The sequence below is a fragment of the Triturus cristatus genome, chromosome 1_2, assembly GCF_964204655.1.
Source record: "Triturus cristatus chromosome 1_2, aTriCri1.1, whole genome shotgun sequence".
Classification (NCBI taxonomy): domain Eukaryota; kingdom Metazoa; phylum Chordata; class Amphibia; order Caudata; family Salamandridae; genus Triturus; species Triturus cristatus.
Window position 1 is genome coordinate 341,845,207 of NC_140580.1, and position 16,398 is coordinate 341,861,604.

The window sequence follows — 16,398 nt, forward strand, 5'->3', positions numbered from 1 at the left end:
CAGCGGTCAGCGCTGGACAAACGCGGTTCAGCAAGCTCCTCCTGGAACTCTAACACACGAAGTTGACATGGCATTTGGGGGTGACATGTGGTTGACGGAGGTAAAAGCACCAGAGCTGAGCAGGTGTTGTCAGCGACGATGACGTGTCCTGCCTGGTATGGACTGGATTTGATTGGCGTGAGGCCTGCTGGACCGCAGTGTAGGCCGAAGGCATAGTCATCAAGGACCCACAGACACGTGTGGTTGGAATGCTATGCACAGACTTGGTGTCACCACATCAAAGGGAGTACAGTGATGTGCACGCTGCATTAATGTGTGTACTCGGCCATTGTAAAATAAAGACTCAGTCCCAAATGTGTGACCTACTCGACCGCAGTGTAGGCCGGAGGCAGCGGTCAGCAGGGGCCCACATCCACGTGTCGTTGGCTTGCGATGCACAGAGTTAGTGACATCAGGGCAGTTGTCGGTAGTGCTCGATCACCTCCGTAACTATGATCCTTCTTTCCTCGTGACTGAAATGCGTCATCCTCTTACACCTCTCCTTGCGTGCAATGATATGTACTCTGCCATTGAAAATCAAGACTCAGTCCCACATGTGCGACCGACTCGAGTGCAGCGTGGCCCGAGGGCAGTAGTCCGCGTGGGCCCACGGACACGTGTGGATTGAATGCTATGCACAGACTTGGTGTCACCACATTGAAGGGAGTATAGTGACATAAAATCAGCCATAATTGATGTTCTCTGCCATAGTGTTATCAAGAGACAGTTCCAAATGTGTGACCTACTAGTCTGCTGTGTATGCCAGTGGAGTACGTCAATGAGAAGAGAGTTCTGCGGGCCTGAGTCGCTGAAGCCGTGATGGTCTGAGGAGGCTGCCAGGTTTGCGGCACTCAGGCTTGGAGCTTGCACCGGCACGTGGTGGGCCCTCTTTGACACATGTCAGTGTCGGCAGGTGTGCATTGAGGCCTGGGTGCGCAGGGCCTGGCAGGACTGGTACGGGGACCAGCGGCTCAGGGTGCAGCAGGCGCACAGGATCGCAGGCTACACCGCTCACAGCGATGGCGTCGGCCTCGTGGCGAGGTTAGAGGCGCCGCCCTGGCAGACACGTTGGGCATTCCGGAGGAGAAGTACGCCCAGGGCTACGGGCTTTTTATTCACAACCCTACGCTGACCTGGCGTACGCCAGGCCAGCCCACTCTGCACACGCTTACAGGGGGGGACGTAACAAGCTACATTTCCGGTATCTTCCTCACTGGCTGGGGTGACATGGTTGCGTTCGCTGTCCACTACACTCCAAACACTAGTGGTGTATGTCGACATGGATATGTGTGTGGTCTGCATACTGCAGTCTGGCCATTGCATCCACGCCACACTTGGCATTGTGTACATTCTCATTCATCGGTCACTTGCCTCCTTCGCACATGCCTGGTCCACACCTCTTCCCACAATCTGCTATCGTGTGGCTGAGGTGCCATGCCGTTGATGGCTTATGTGCATGGCTGGCCCAGGTTGCCAAAGTAAGTTGTGCTATCTTGTCTGGTGGGTGGGCATGTTGTTTGGCATGTTGTATGTGAGTTTATGACGAGCATATTCCCAGTGTTCTGAGTTGCATGATTGTGGAGTTGAGGTGTGTGGTTTGTTCATTTGGTACCTGCCAACGAGCAGCGCATTTCCGTAGGTGCCAGCCTGGAAGCGCCAGTTGATGATGGACTGTAGGAAGATGTAGGACTCATGCACTCTGCCTGGGTGGTTGGCGTCAACATTGGTGTAGATTCCCCAGTGGTTCACTATTGCCTGCACATTGATGGGATACGTGTGCTTTCGGTAGCGGATATTGTATGCAGTGTTGCCAGGGGGTACCAGTAGGACATGTGTGCAGTCAATTGCCCCCTGACACATGCGGGAATCCAGCTATGGCGTAGCCACCTTGCTTGGTCTCCAGCTGTTCCTGCGCAGTGTGGGGGAAGGATAGGTAGTGTGGTACCAAGCTGATGATGGCATCCAAGACAGTTGTGGGGAACTTGAATTGGGCTGGCTGTGAGACTCCTCCGACTCTGGCAGTTGTTGTTTGGAAGGTACCAGATGCCAACAGATGCAGCACAGCCAGCAGCTTTGTCTGAGGTGGGATGTTGGTTGTCCACTGTGTTGGTACCGTCCGCCTGTGGACAATGGTGGTCTGGATGCGTGGGATGGTCGTCCTTTTGATCCTGTGGTGGGCAATGACATTCCCTGGTGTTGGGTCTGTGAAGTTGGTGCGTTTTCAGGAGGTCGCTGCCTCAGTGGTGGTCCGGGAGGGGGTTGGGAAGTTCCGGGGGGGGGGCCTGGGGATGGTGGCGGAGGGTGTTGTGGCCCTGTTGGGGCTCCGAGCTGCATGGTCAGTGGATCCATGGCATCTGTTGTTCTTCAGGTGTGGCTGTGGTCTGGGCTCCCTTTTCTGGTGTCGGTTGTAGTCCGACTATGCACCAGGTCAGAGCAGGTGTTAATTTCCTGCTGTTAACGCGCCTTATCGCCTGTTTTGTGATCTTATTGCAGATCAGGCTGGTCGTTGAGAATTTTGAGGTGTGGTGTTGTTGGGGCTTTTTGCTCAGGAACGCCTACTCTGCATCTCATTAGCGATAGTTGCCGGGGTCATCTGTGGCGATGTTTTTGAGGATGCTGTCGCCGTAAAACTGGTGATATCAGCTGTTTGCACCAGCTTGTGAATGGGGCAATACATTTATCACCAATTTAGGTGTGATAAAGTGCCGATAACTCTGCGATATCTCCTTGGGAATATGCCCCCTAGTTTTAAAATCACATCATACTAGGATATTAGCTGGACTGTCGCAATTTGTACTAACGTTGTAAAACCAATTCTGTAAAAAAAATGCACTCAGTACTGGCTTAATGACAAGTGACATCCAAGGTATACAAAACCATAATAGATATAGCAAAGTGTTTTTCACACAAAGTATAGCCCCCGAGTTATATTATTTGACTTCCATCACTATTAGGGGAACCTAATTTTGTTTTAATAATTGCCTTGAGGATATATGAAGAGCCATGGGGGAATTTCAGCACAAATAATTGAAATATTACAGAGTGAGTTGAGCGTAGTCTCATATGTTGATGGCATATATATTATAGGTGATGATTTGCAGGAATATATAGAACACTAGGACAGAAGAGTTACAATATGTACAGAGCAAGTTACAAATATAATTTCAGAAAATCCAAAATAAGCTTTTTGATTGTAATCATCCTACGATACGAGTTATTAATTAACAGCAAAGAATGCATACTTTGGTTCTTAGTAAAATGCTGAACACTTGAGGTCCCGGATCTCTTAAAGTATTGCAAGAAAGGTTGAAACACCTCTATCAGTTTATCAGCCCTACATTTGCGAAGAAAATTTTGAAAGATGAACATACACAAATTGTTAGAACGCAACAGAGAGACATGCTTGCATCCATATATTTACAATTCCAAGACAATACACTCAATCTTGTAATAAGGATAATTCCTAATCAGTCAGGGTAGACTTATTGTTTGTACAATGACACAATACTAATTGCTTAAAAATCCGATTTATACATTAATATCTAAGATTGGGTTGCCATGACAGAGGAGATTCTCACTATTGTGTAGACAGCATTCATTGAAAAATGACTCACTGCTGTGGAAAGAAACTGAGCTCAGAAAGTTCTATACCTAAATGGGAAGCTGCATCTAAAGCAAGGATTTCAGCTGCCCATGAGTTACATGTGCACTGGTTTCAATGAGCTGCAAATAAGGCCACTTCAGAAATATAGTTTGAATATGATCACAGTTTAGAAACATAGGAATTAATTCAATGTTGACAGGTAATGCCTGAGTCCTCATCAGTTGAAAAATTACATGAATATTGTGATGTTTTCTATACTGATGGATCAGCACAACCTGATACAAACACAAAATAGGGGGACTTGGCACCTTGCGCAACTGTGCAAGGAAGATTTGAGGACTCTGAATTTCAAAAGAAAACTATATACATGTGAATCCCTTAGATACCTCAACTGTAAGTATAATTGAATGCATTCCTCCTAGCCTTTCAAAAAGCCAATATTTTGGTTCCTATATTGATTTTTATCTGACTCATTGTTCTGTGTACAATAATACAATATTGATTTAAAACATTGGGATCCAAAGGTTACAAACACAGAGTGATTATCAGTGTTTTCGACTATCTGCAATCATTACTCCACTCACCATTTATGTGTCTGATACCAGCAGTTCGAAAGCAATTAGAAATTGAACTTGCAACAGTGGACAGTCCTGTCTTATACCTTTATGGATGCGGAAGGTGTCCGAAAGAAATCCTCCATTAAAAAATAGGGTGACAGGATCAATGTATTGCCATTTCACCTTTTTGATAAAATCTGTTCTAATACCTGCAGTATCCATAGATCCCAATTTGATACAGTGAAAACACGTTTTTGCCATCTAGCAAGATTACTGCTTGTGAACTAGATAATCCCTATCTGGAGAGGTCAATGTAAGTCAGAAATCTCAAGTGGTTCCTAGAGAAACACCAAATAACAAATGCTGCTTAGGTTGAAACTGAGGATGTCCAATATTTTCACTAGAATCTAAATATCAATAAATGGTCCTGTAGCTGGTGCATTGCAGGGGATCTTTCTCTGGCTTGGGAAGTAGAGTTGGTATTGCCTTGTTCAATTCACTGCAAAGCTGACCAGTTCCCTCCACCACTTTTTAAATCTCATGTAGCATCAATACCAGTAGTGACTTGGTCAGCCTGTAAAATTCCCTGCAGAATGCCACCATCTCAGGGGGATTTATAGTAGGACTAGTCTGATATGACTTAATTTCATCTTCTTTAATATTCCTATCCAGATGTTCCTGCCCTTTTTAAATTACCCGATCAAGGGTAGATGCATAAATAATTCCTTCTATGCTGCTCCTGTATCTGATTGTTAAGAACCAGATAGATAACCAAAGTAGGAGGCAAATATCTTACTTATCTCAAGCGAGTGAGAGACCAAAGTATGGTTGGGGTCTTTAATGGCTGGGGTGGTAATCCAGACCTCTATGTGTTTAAGTTGCACCACCAAATGTTGGCCAGCATTTTGCATAAAGAGTCTGTTTCAGACAGACAAGGCATACATCGCTCTTTTGGTGAACGGATAATTGAGGTCATATGTTTTCTTCTCCAGACCTCGTAGTAGGTCTGGGGTGGGATTTGTTGTGTATCTTTTTGAGAGGTCCTTAATTTCCCTTTATAGCACAATGTGGTCACTCTTTGGATTTACCTTATGCCAAGGCTTTGTCCCTCTGCAGGACCCCCTTTATAGAAGCCTTGCCAGATTCCTGCAGCATCTGAGCAGAGAACATCAATCCTTTACAACGATCGGACTGTAGATCACTGTAAAGGACTGTAAACAGCAGCTTGAAAGTGGCACTCCACTTGAAAATTATACTGAAATCCTGAGCACCCACCTCGAATAAAAATCTGTCAACTGTACAGAACTTCCCCTGTGCTCACAGTGACGGCAGAGCATGCTGGCATACAAAATGCAGCCCTGGATACTGCTGTGTAGCCTAGCAATCGTTTAGATTCGGGGTGCGGCCTGGAGATAGTCGCAGTTGTGAAATAATCACACACCACGCCACCCTGAAGTGCATAAGGCCACTTTTTTAGGACAGATTTGTATTCATGCATATTTAACTTAAAACCCACTTAAACATTTTATTAACTTTGTCAATACATTATCTCTTGACAATGCCTTTTCCATCAATAATTTACCAGCTGTACCAAACTTTCCCCAATCAAATACCCATACAGACCTCATTCTTTCATCCACTGTCCAACTTGCATTCCCCATCCTCCCTCTCTCTCACCCTACCCTCCATCCTCCGAATGAAGCCTCCTTGTCCTACTTCAAAGCCCAAAACGTCATCTTCCTCTACTGTGGGCTCCCCACCAGGGGGGTGGATATGCCTGCACCTGATTTACAATCCCTCAAAATACTGCCATTATTCAGAACACCCCCCCCCCCCTGGGTGTTTTTCTGCCCCCCCCCCCCAAAAAAAGCTAATTTCCCATATTGCTCATTTGTAGACTCCTTTGCACCAAATCTTCTCATCCCACAATTTCCCCACGGTATCCCTCAATTCCATCATGTAATATGCATTACCAAACTGAAACAAATGTATTCCGTCATCCCAAAACAAAAACCGCTCCTCCTCTTTAATGCCATGATGTGCTATCGCTGCAATGTCCACAGCCCTACAAAAAACCCTCATGGCTCTCTTCAGTTTCTGCCTGGCTTAGTCAATAGCAGCATGTTTCAAAGCCCCTCTTCATAGCCACCTGAGTATGAATTCTGCCCAAATCAGACACGAACACACAAATGTATTTTTGACCAACTGTAAATCTTCCTTCATTTGCTTCAGGAATGTTACCAAAGGTTTCACCAGGTCATTTTCAGCCAAATGAATCAGGAGCATATCAGGGCAACCCCTCTGTGACACCAACTTTGCCAAGAACTGAAGTAAACTGCCCAATCGCATTCTACTCCTACCCCACCATACCATCATGTGCCTGCTACTAGACAATTTAAGGCTTCTTCCATATATCTGCTGATCAGTGTACTTAGCAGCCCATCATACAAATGAATGTCCCAATAGCCACATCCGAATCTTACTCCTCTGGTGCCTGTTCACACATCCTATGATGAAAAATGCAACTTTAGAAGAGTATTCACACCTGGCCACCAAGTACTCTCCCACACCCCTGTTACTTCAGTAGATAATGCTTGCAGCAGTTCGATTTCCCACTACAGATCGCAGTATTTGTCACCAATCCCCACCCAGCCTCCCCACAGCTGTGGCTGCCTCAATCTTGAATGAGTTTGTGCTGTGCTCCCGGGTTCAGCCCAAGTGTCCGCAGAGCCATACTCAACACCAGCAACAATTGAAAAGCAGTCACCCTCTTGCCATCCTCATGACAGAAAATGTACTCTTATCTGTGGCCTGGCCATGTAAAAAAATGTTGCCATTACTCCACCAGGCACACATCTTTCTTACCGCTATTGCTGTGAGCCACACCCATCTACCCCTCCTGGCAGATCAGTCTTAGAACCCCTCAGCTAGATCCTCAACTGGCACTGCCCCAAACGCACATCATCATTCACCACCTCCGTCTTCCTGACATTGCCAAGTTCGTCAGAAACCCTAAAAGCACCAACAACATTCACAGCAAGCATAAACAAAATGCTGCAGACTCAAAGCGATCATAACAACAGACAGCAAAATCTCCAGAATGTATAACAACTCAAAAAAATAGTCTACCTCTCTGGAGCACCTGAACCACACTCCTTCCCCCAACCCTTCAGAGTCTGCCGCAAGATATCCCCTTGCACTGGGTCGAAGCCCCATTACAGCTTCCCATAACAAGACAGCCCAGCCAACTTTCCCGTAATGGTCATAGGAGAGAGACCTTTATCACTCAAATGCAAAACAAAATGGAGTACTGTGCATTCCTCTTGTCTGAACCCAACACATGACCTCTCCTGCTAACTCCCTTCAGAGCTACCGAACTCACTTCACGCCAGCCGGTAATTCCTCGGTGTCGAGTCCACCAAGGATCTTTCAACCAGCTCAATCGCTCTCAATCCCCCCATGCCCAAATGTCATGTGGAAACAGCATCTTCCTGCCTTCTTCTCCCGGAACCAGCACCCAAAACCGCTGCCATTGCGAATGAGATAAAGAATCTGCTATATTATTGTTTACCCCAGACACGGGAAGTGCCTCAAAACCACATTTAACTGTAGACAGAACAACTTAAACTGTTGCTAAAACAATCATAGGACCAGAAGGTCACACACCTTCTGTTTGCTCTCCAACTCCACTATTGTCTTATTATCAATGTTGAACATCACTGTTCTGTTCACCAGTTCTCCATCTCACACCACCAAAGCCACCTCCAAGGGGAAAAACCATCTCACACCACCAAAGCCACCCCTAAGGTGAAAAATTCGAGGAAGGCAATGCTCCTCCCTTGTCTCAGCCAATGCTCAGGCCACCGCTCCGCACACCACCTACCCTCCCATAACAAGCTAAACCATTTTGCACCAGCTGCGTCAGAAATAATTTGCACTTGTCAAACTGTGTCATCCTCAATGAACAACAAGGACACTCCATTGAACTGCTCCAAAAACGTCCGCCAGATGCATAGGTCAGCTCTCACAGCCAGCGAGATGCATATTCTGTGATGTGATAAACACACACTAGACATCGCCAAACCTAGCAGCTTGCAAATCGTTTTGCCCCTCTCACCACTCTACACGCAAAGGTTCTGCACCTTCCTCAATTTCAAATGTCTCATTCCAATCACCTCATTCAAGGTACGGTGTAATTCCAGTATTTTTGCTTTGCAGCAACCTCGCCACTAACTCCAGCATATTTGGTGTCCCTGTGCATAGTCAAGCTCAAACCGGTTGCACAAGCCATTTGCTCCTGCTCTTGTGCGAAACTGGACAAAGGACATGGGTGTGGCCACCCCTCTGTCCTGACCCCCCATAGGTGGGTCCCCAGAGTTTGTCCCACCCCTTCCTTGGGTATAAACTAGGAACCCCTGACTACAGGACTTTAGATTTTACCTGGACTATACTCTGCTACAGAAACCAAGTACTTCGATGATCTGCACAACGCTGGATGACTGAAGAATCTCCTTTGAAGTAAAGGAGTTACTCCCCTGCAAGGCAGGCACCCAAATGCATCTGACTAGTTTGCATCTCCCGAGCTCCTGAGGACTCCGAAGGTTTCCCCAACACAGTAGGTGGGTTCCCGACGTCTCTGAGGTTGATCTGCGCTCTCAGCAATTTTGAGGCCCTTATCCCTGGTGGGGACCATGCAACCCGAACCCCTGTGCACCGTGTACTTTTGCAGCAGCATATGCTTTTCGGCAATCCCTGAGGCTGTGCTTTGGGCTACTTGTAGTCCTAACCCCAAACAGTAATTCCACTGAAGATTTCTGGCCTACACTCTACAAGTGTTCCGTGGACTGGTGTTTTGTGATTCAGCTCGAGGTCCCTTCGCGATCCCTGGTCCATTGACCTGTGGGTCCCTGTGAAGGTAACTTTGACTTTCTGTGGGCTTTCTTGGTTACTCTAGATGTGCCCTGACTCTCCATAGCTTGGAGCGTCCCCAGGACCTTGCTGGTCCTCACCAAAGCATCTTTCCTCTGACCGCCTGGGTTGCAGTTGCCAAGGCTTGTTGGTGTTCAATCTGGACACTGACCCCCAGCACTCGACACGCTTTGTGGGAAAGCTCACCTCTGGACTTTGGTTGTCATCGACGTCTCCTGGTCCCCATGGCTGCAGAGTCAAGCTTCACTTCTCATCTGAAACACCTGTAATCGGTGGGCATTCATCTATCATGCCCCTGGTCACTGTGAAGTGACCCAGACACTGTCCCCTCTGCTTTCAGGTTCTTCTTAGCTCCGATCCAGGCTTGGATCACAGCAGACACTTTCCATCTTCCCGGCAGCAGCACTTCTTCGCATCACACCATTGAAAATCAACAAGCGTTTCCGACACCACTTGACCCCTATGCACCCGGCTCCTCTGGGATAGGTAACACGGGTACCTCGGTACTTTCAAGGGTGCTGGCCTTAGAACCTTCTATGTTCCAAAGGGTTTGCTTGAAGTCCTCTCCGAAGTGTCCTTAATCTTTAAATTTCCAACCGCGACTTTCCCATAGAGTTGTACGGAGCTCGCGCCTGTGTTCACTCACTGCACCCGTCCTCTGTGGGTCCCCTGTGTCACTACCCTGGGTGGTTCCTTGGGGTCCCAGTGATTCTACGTGCTCTAGGCACTGTGTCTAGTCAAGTCAGGGTTGTTATACTACTTTCTTAGTATATGGTTTGATCTCCCCCTGGAGCCCACTGTGTACTGTGCTATTTACTATCGTTCAAGTGATTTATTTTGTGTGCTTTGATCTCTAATCTCATAAAGAGGTTAGTAGAGAGTGTTTAGTAATAAATACGTATATTTTATATATTTCTTGTGTGGTTCTCCTTTCATTTGGTCATTCAGGAGGTTATATACTGGTAAAACAATCTGCTTACATTCCTTCGAGACTTAGCCTAAAGGCTGCTCTCCATAGCTACCACTAGGATAGCTTTCAATAAAGGTTGTCTTTAACCTAATCATCAATAAGGGTCGTTTGGAGTGTTGCAAGGTGCCCACTTTAATTAGTGGACAGCATACACCAGGCTACGTCTCACACTGGTCAAGCACCGCCCTGTCGCTGGTCCCAGGCCGGTCATCATTCAGGGCCAGCCATACTGCTCGGGTGAGCACCGATTTTACCGCCTCCCTACTGCTCGCTGCGGCCAACAAGGGCTCCAGTTTATCGCTGGGGGTAGGGGTTGGGCTAGATCACAAGCTTTGGCATCCCTCCTGGCCTGCTTCACAAGGCTATAGTGGCAGGGCCCAGACGTTAGGATGGAGCAACGAGCAGGCACGTCCTACTCGTCGGCCATCTTGGCCACGCCCCCCATAATTCTTTACCTATGCAGTTCAACATAAATACAGCTAGATCCCTGTACCTTAGAAGGCCAGCACACCCCACACAGCCTTGTATCTCTCATCCCATGAGTGAATCTATTTTAGGTAATTGTTGAACAATCCTCTTCCTTGAAGGTGTTTTTAGCTGTTGTTTGTGCAGAAGCCAATCACATGGCAGATGTCCCATTTGTGAGGACTAAACTCAGCCGGAGATTTACTAAACATTGACGCAACACAGCAATGGAAGTTGCTGTACTGGTTTGTGTCAAAGAGAGAGGGCAGAAATGCACCATCTCTACTAAGAGGTGACACCGTTCTGCTTTCTTATAAACGTTCGCAGATTGCCACCAATTTCAAATTTGTGGTAAGCCATTCGCAAACAGGAATGGGCCCCCAAGGGACCCCTTACCCTTTGTGAATGGGGGCACCAAAAATATTTTAGAACAGGCAGTCGTTTCACAGACCACTGTAAAAAACATGAAAAGAAAACTTTTCGTTTTTATTTTTTACATGCATCCCATTTGCTCCATTAAAAAAAACTGCTTTATTTAAAAAGAATTCACAGCCTTAGTGGTCTGCTGACCCCAACAGGCCACCATCCCTGTGAGTGGCGGCCATTCCAAATTGGTCATTAATTGCGACCTGCCTCATGAATATTAATGAGTCAGGTCCCTTGCAAACCATTTGGGAATCGCAAACAGTGTCTGAGACATTGTTGTACATCAGGTTTTGCAACTTGCAAATTGCAAGTTGCTAGAAATTGCAAGTTGCTAGAAATTGCAATTTGCGAGTCGCAAAACCTGATGGTCGTACATTTGGCCCCTTAGAGGCTTATTCCTAAATGCTGCACTTATGCAAAGAAGAAGTAACAACAAGAAATAAATATATTTTTCCTTTTTCGGCCAGCCTCTGGTAGCCGCAAGCTTTTGGAGCATACCCATGTTTACTGACATTAGTAATATGGGTTTATGACATGTAATGCTTCCCATACGCAAAGTAGCACAAGACAGCTCATTGAGCTACCTTGCATTATTTCTTGGTAAAAATCACAGGCAAAGCACATAAATCGTGATTTGTGTGGCTTTGTAAATCCCAACATGGATTTTGCGTCTGGCTGAGCCACAAAAGTGGTGCAACCACAATGTAAAATCTTAGTAAATCTTGTCCTAACGTCCCATTGTCACAGCCCAACGGTCACTATCTAATTCATACATTCATTTGTTCAGTCAGTCTTCAAGCAAGTGTCTCTGCCACAAAATTCCAGCCCCTTTACGAAATACGCACAAGATTTGATACAGCTATTATTTGCATTAGAAAAGCAGAGATGAGCTGGGAACAGACATGCTCCATAGCATTGCAACCAACATTAAAACATCCAAATCAGGTCTGCAGCAGGATGTTGAACAGCGGGGATATGGACCCAGTGGACAAGGGCCCAAAGGAACAGAAGGACCAGAGTTTAAGGAGGAATAGAAGGCCCTGGACCAAAACAACGGGGCGGAGTTGAGTGCACCTATCAGCACCGGAGTGATGAGGGCAACCAGGGCCAGGAGAAGCAGACTCAAGTAGACAGATCAAAGAGGACCAGTAACAGGAGACTGATGGAAAGAAGGACCAGAGCCTGGAGTGCCAAGGCCACAATTCAAGGAGGATCAAGGGGCCAGAAGAGAAAGGACCAGGACCGGGAAACCCATGACCCGAAATGACCAGGGCTAGTAGGATCTGAAGAACCTGTATTAGAATGACCCATTAATATATAAAGACCCTGGAAGTCCAGGCCCAGTGGTACCAAGATAAGAAGGTCCATAAGGGGCATACTTGGGGGATCCTAAACTAGAGTGCCAGGGACTACATTAAACAGAGAGATCCGCAACATGGGAACTTGGAGGTATAGCCCCAGAAGGATAAGGAAGACCGAGGGCGACCCTTACTAGGAGGACTATGATAGACTGGACCAGATGGACAAGAACAAGGTGGAGCAGGCAAACCAAGAGACCAGAAGGACTAGTAGGAATAGGTGGGTGGGATGACTGGGGAACAAGGGGGGCAAGGGAAACCAAGGCTAGTGTGACCAGCAACAGAATACCTGATACATGAAGACCAGACAAAGGAGTGCCAGGACTAAGACCTAGACTACATGGACCAGGAGGACCATGAGAAGAAGGATTAGGCACACCAGGCGACTAGATAAACCAGGGGAGCAGGACCAGAAAGGCTGCTGGACAAGAATTTGGGTAATGGGGATGAAAAGGTCTGGGACTAAGAGCCTGTAAAACAGGAGACCGAGGATACAAAGAATTAGGTACATGGAAACATGGTAATAACAACCAGACAGGCAAGGAAGTACAGGTCCAGGAAGTTCAATGGCTAGAATGAACCAGAGGTCAAGGAAAGTCAGAACTAGGAAAGGCTAGGATGATCCTTGAAGGTCCAGGACAAGTTATTGCACAACTATGAGGGCAATGAGCAGGAGGATAGGGCCATAAGGATCAGGACCAAATTGATGAAGACTAAAAACATCAGTACCTGGGCTGAAATGGCTAGTGGCACCAGGAAACCAGGATAAGCAGGATAGTGGGTAGGAAGACCAAGGGACCAGTACCAAGAGCACCCAGAAAACCAGAGAAAGAAGTAGAAGGCAAACTCAAAGGATCATGATTAGGAGTTTCAGAAACAAGACTATGAGATCCATTACGATCAGGACCTAGGGAACTAGGGTTTGGATTGCCAAGTCGAGATGAGCAATCATTACAGGTAGCAGGAATGGGTGGGCAGGAGGACTGGACAGTGGTGGGCTGAAGTTCCAGGACCAACATTACCAGGCTCAGGAGAACCTGAACAAGGTTGACATGGTTCAAGAGGGTCGGGATCAGTGACTTCAGTACCAGTGGCGGCTGGTGACATTTGAAAGTGGTGCGGCGTAAAATTATTGCCGTAGTGCGTTATGGCGAGCGAGCCTATACAACATAAGGGGGGTTTGGGGGATTCTCCCCCCCCCAAGAACATTTTGAAATGAATAGTGGACAAATGGTGCATTTTCAAGCAAACTTGAGGAAGCAGGAAGGTTAATAAAGCAATATGATTGAAATATTTATCATTTAAGAAATTGCCAATTTTTATGAGTTATAGAGGACAATCTTTGCGTATTTTACCAGCAAAGTGTTATAAAAAATGCGTGCCAGACACGAATCAGACAGAATAGAGGATGCGAGAACAGCCCAGAACCGGGATTTTGACTTTTGCTGCGTTCCACTCACCCCTTGCTCTATGAGGGAGACACCATTTGTCAAAGAAAGTCACATTTGCACCCTTCCCACATCAGATAAATAGCACTCTGGTCAACAGCCTCAGGTAATTAATACTCACTACCCACTACCGAAAGACCACTCACAGCTGCCAGTAGGGCAAGACATACATGAGCTATACCAGCAGACTTACTCCTGAAAACCCTATCTCTGTCCAGTATTGTAAACCCATCATAGTCAATATTAAAAAATACAGACAGGTCCATTTTAAAATGATTATTACTCCAGCAGACAACATTTGGTCTATGAGAGGGGGTGGGGGTATCACAAATTCAAAACACCAGACTGACCCTGTTCAATAATCTACATTATTCTACCAACATATTCATTATATGTCATGTGTGCGTGCCATCAAGTGATGTTTCATGTCATTTCACTGCCACATGAATGCGATACCTAGACTGGGCAGCCTTACTTTCACAGATGCAGCATCTTGTGTGGTGTATCCTCTGTACTGTCAGATCATGTCTACCCCTGGTCAAGTACCTGCGTGCTCTGTACTGTAAGAGTATGTCTACCAGTCCAGTACCTACCTCCTGGACAGCGAAGCACCTCTGGAATCTGAAGAGTGACACAAACTGCTGCTTGTACATATCGGCAGGATTGCCAACTTAGATAAATGACCCCCTTTTTGGTGCTGAACAAGCAATTCGATCATCAAGCTAGGTATTATTTACTTGAGTGACTAAGCTTTGTGGAAGAATAAATATGCAGACATGGATTGCAAACAGGGCTGAATACCAGAACACGTGCGTTTATCGGTCTATGAATTTCTACATTCCATTAAGAACACTGGCCCCAACATAGTTCAGCGAGAAGTGACTCAAAACTTGGCCTCCGAGTGTCAGGGCGGCAATCTATCATACACTAACTAACTACCATTAATAAGGGCATGAATATTGACCTGAGGGTGCACAATGAAAGATTAATGCCTTCTGTTCCTAGCAGGTGTGTTTCCACCTATAAATCAAAACTCGGATTAGTGATACGAAATATTTATGTCAAATAAGCTCCAGCACTCACGCAACTGAGCAGCAATAGAAGATGGCACGTGGCTAGCTTCAGAATACCGCAGTTTCAGTTGTAGGGGTGCAGGCATAATGAAGAGATCTGTGCGGAGACATGACAGCTTTCTAAACGGCGGGGCCACATACAAATGACATACCTGTATTTACTATACAGGGACATATAGATAGATGTTTCACTTAGTAATTCACAAAGCCTTAAATCAATAAAAGCAGACCCCTGAGAACAGTGTATTTGAAAATGTTTTCTTGAATTCCATTTATGTATAGCATAACAGTGAGATATTCGCTGTGGTTGCAGATTGGTTGAAGCATAGTTCATTCGGAAACAGTGTGCTATCTTGATAGTTCAGTGGGACTAGGTAGCCAGAATATCAGACCTCTGAATGGGTGAGATCCAGGCAGTTTAAAGCAGCGGTTTCAAATGTTGAGGTAAGATTGGTTGCTGAGTAGAAGTGTCCAGCTGTTACTGTAGCTGAGTGAAAAGTGATTTCCACTCATGAGGTGTGCAATTGTCACTAAAATAACTGAATATACAAGTTGGCAGGTATGTAGTTACATTACACAGGGATATATTCAAAGTGTATATGAGGCAGGAGAGGGTAAGTGATTTGCTCAGAATCACAGGATGTGGAACAGACGCTGAAACCTGAACCTTGTTTACATGCTCTAAAGTTGGCAGCTCAGCGCCTTACACGAAATTACATTGCAAAGAGAAGGAGGGAACAAAACCCCCTCACTCAGTAACTTCTCAGGCTCCAGACCTACCTCCCCGAAAACTCACCTGCAGCAGATCACACGGCACGCGCACTCTACACAGCAGGGGTGAAAATAACTCGCCTGAGTCTGGCATCCAGTGTTTATGTGGCTGCTTTCCCCTCCCCCCGCCATTACCCGTAATGTCAGAAGTACCTTATCCAGTGGTGGTGTCAGCCGGGGGCAGCCCCAGAACACCCTCCGCTCAACCCCACCAACCACCGGATGGTCATAAATTGGAAAACGGAGTGATAAGGGGCAGAGAGGGGTCTGAGCCTACAAAAAAAAGCTTCCTCTTACGAAAAAACACAATTCAGGAACAAACGTTAAGATGTAATTATAGATGCATACATTATTAAGGCAGATCTTTTAACATGCCGCCCCAGACTCTCTTACATGCACTTATTGACAGGAGTGAGGTGAGCCCTGTTCATCATTTCTAAAACGGGGATATGTTCGGCTGCTGCGGGGGGGGGGGGTGGGGGGCGGGAGAACAAGAAAAGCTGAATGGACACAAAACGCTTTACATTGGCGGCAATACTCGCGGGGGGGGCTGTGCGTTGGCACCAATGCGGGCGGGGGGGTGTTTGCGGGGGGGGGGTTGGGTTTAACATTAAAAGTAAAATAAAAGCATAAAAACAAAACTTCTTACCTGACCGGGTCGTACCGCGCCGCCGCCTCTGCTCTTGGGCCAGGGTCCCTCCCGCATTCTCAACAGGAACAGGCATGAAGCAGCTCCCTCCCTCCTGTAAGCCAATCAC

General features: G+C 46.5%; 1 protein-coding gene across 1 annotated transcript in view; it reads left to right on the forward strand.

Annotated features, from left to right (window-relative positions):
* The window catches only part of LOC146867288 (uncharacterized), a 192,288-nt gene that overhangs the window by 47,889 nt on the left and 128,001 nt on the right, over window positions 1–16,398 (forward strand). The window lies entirely within an intron of this gene.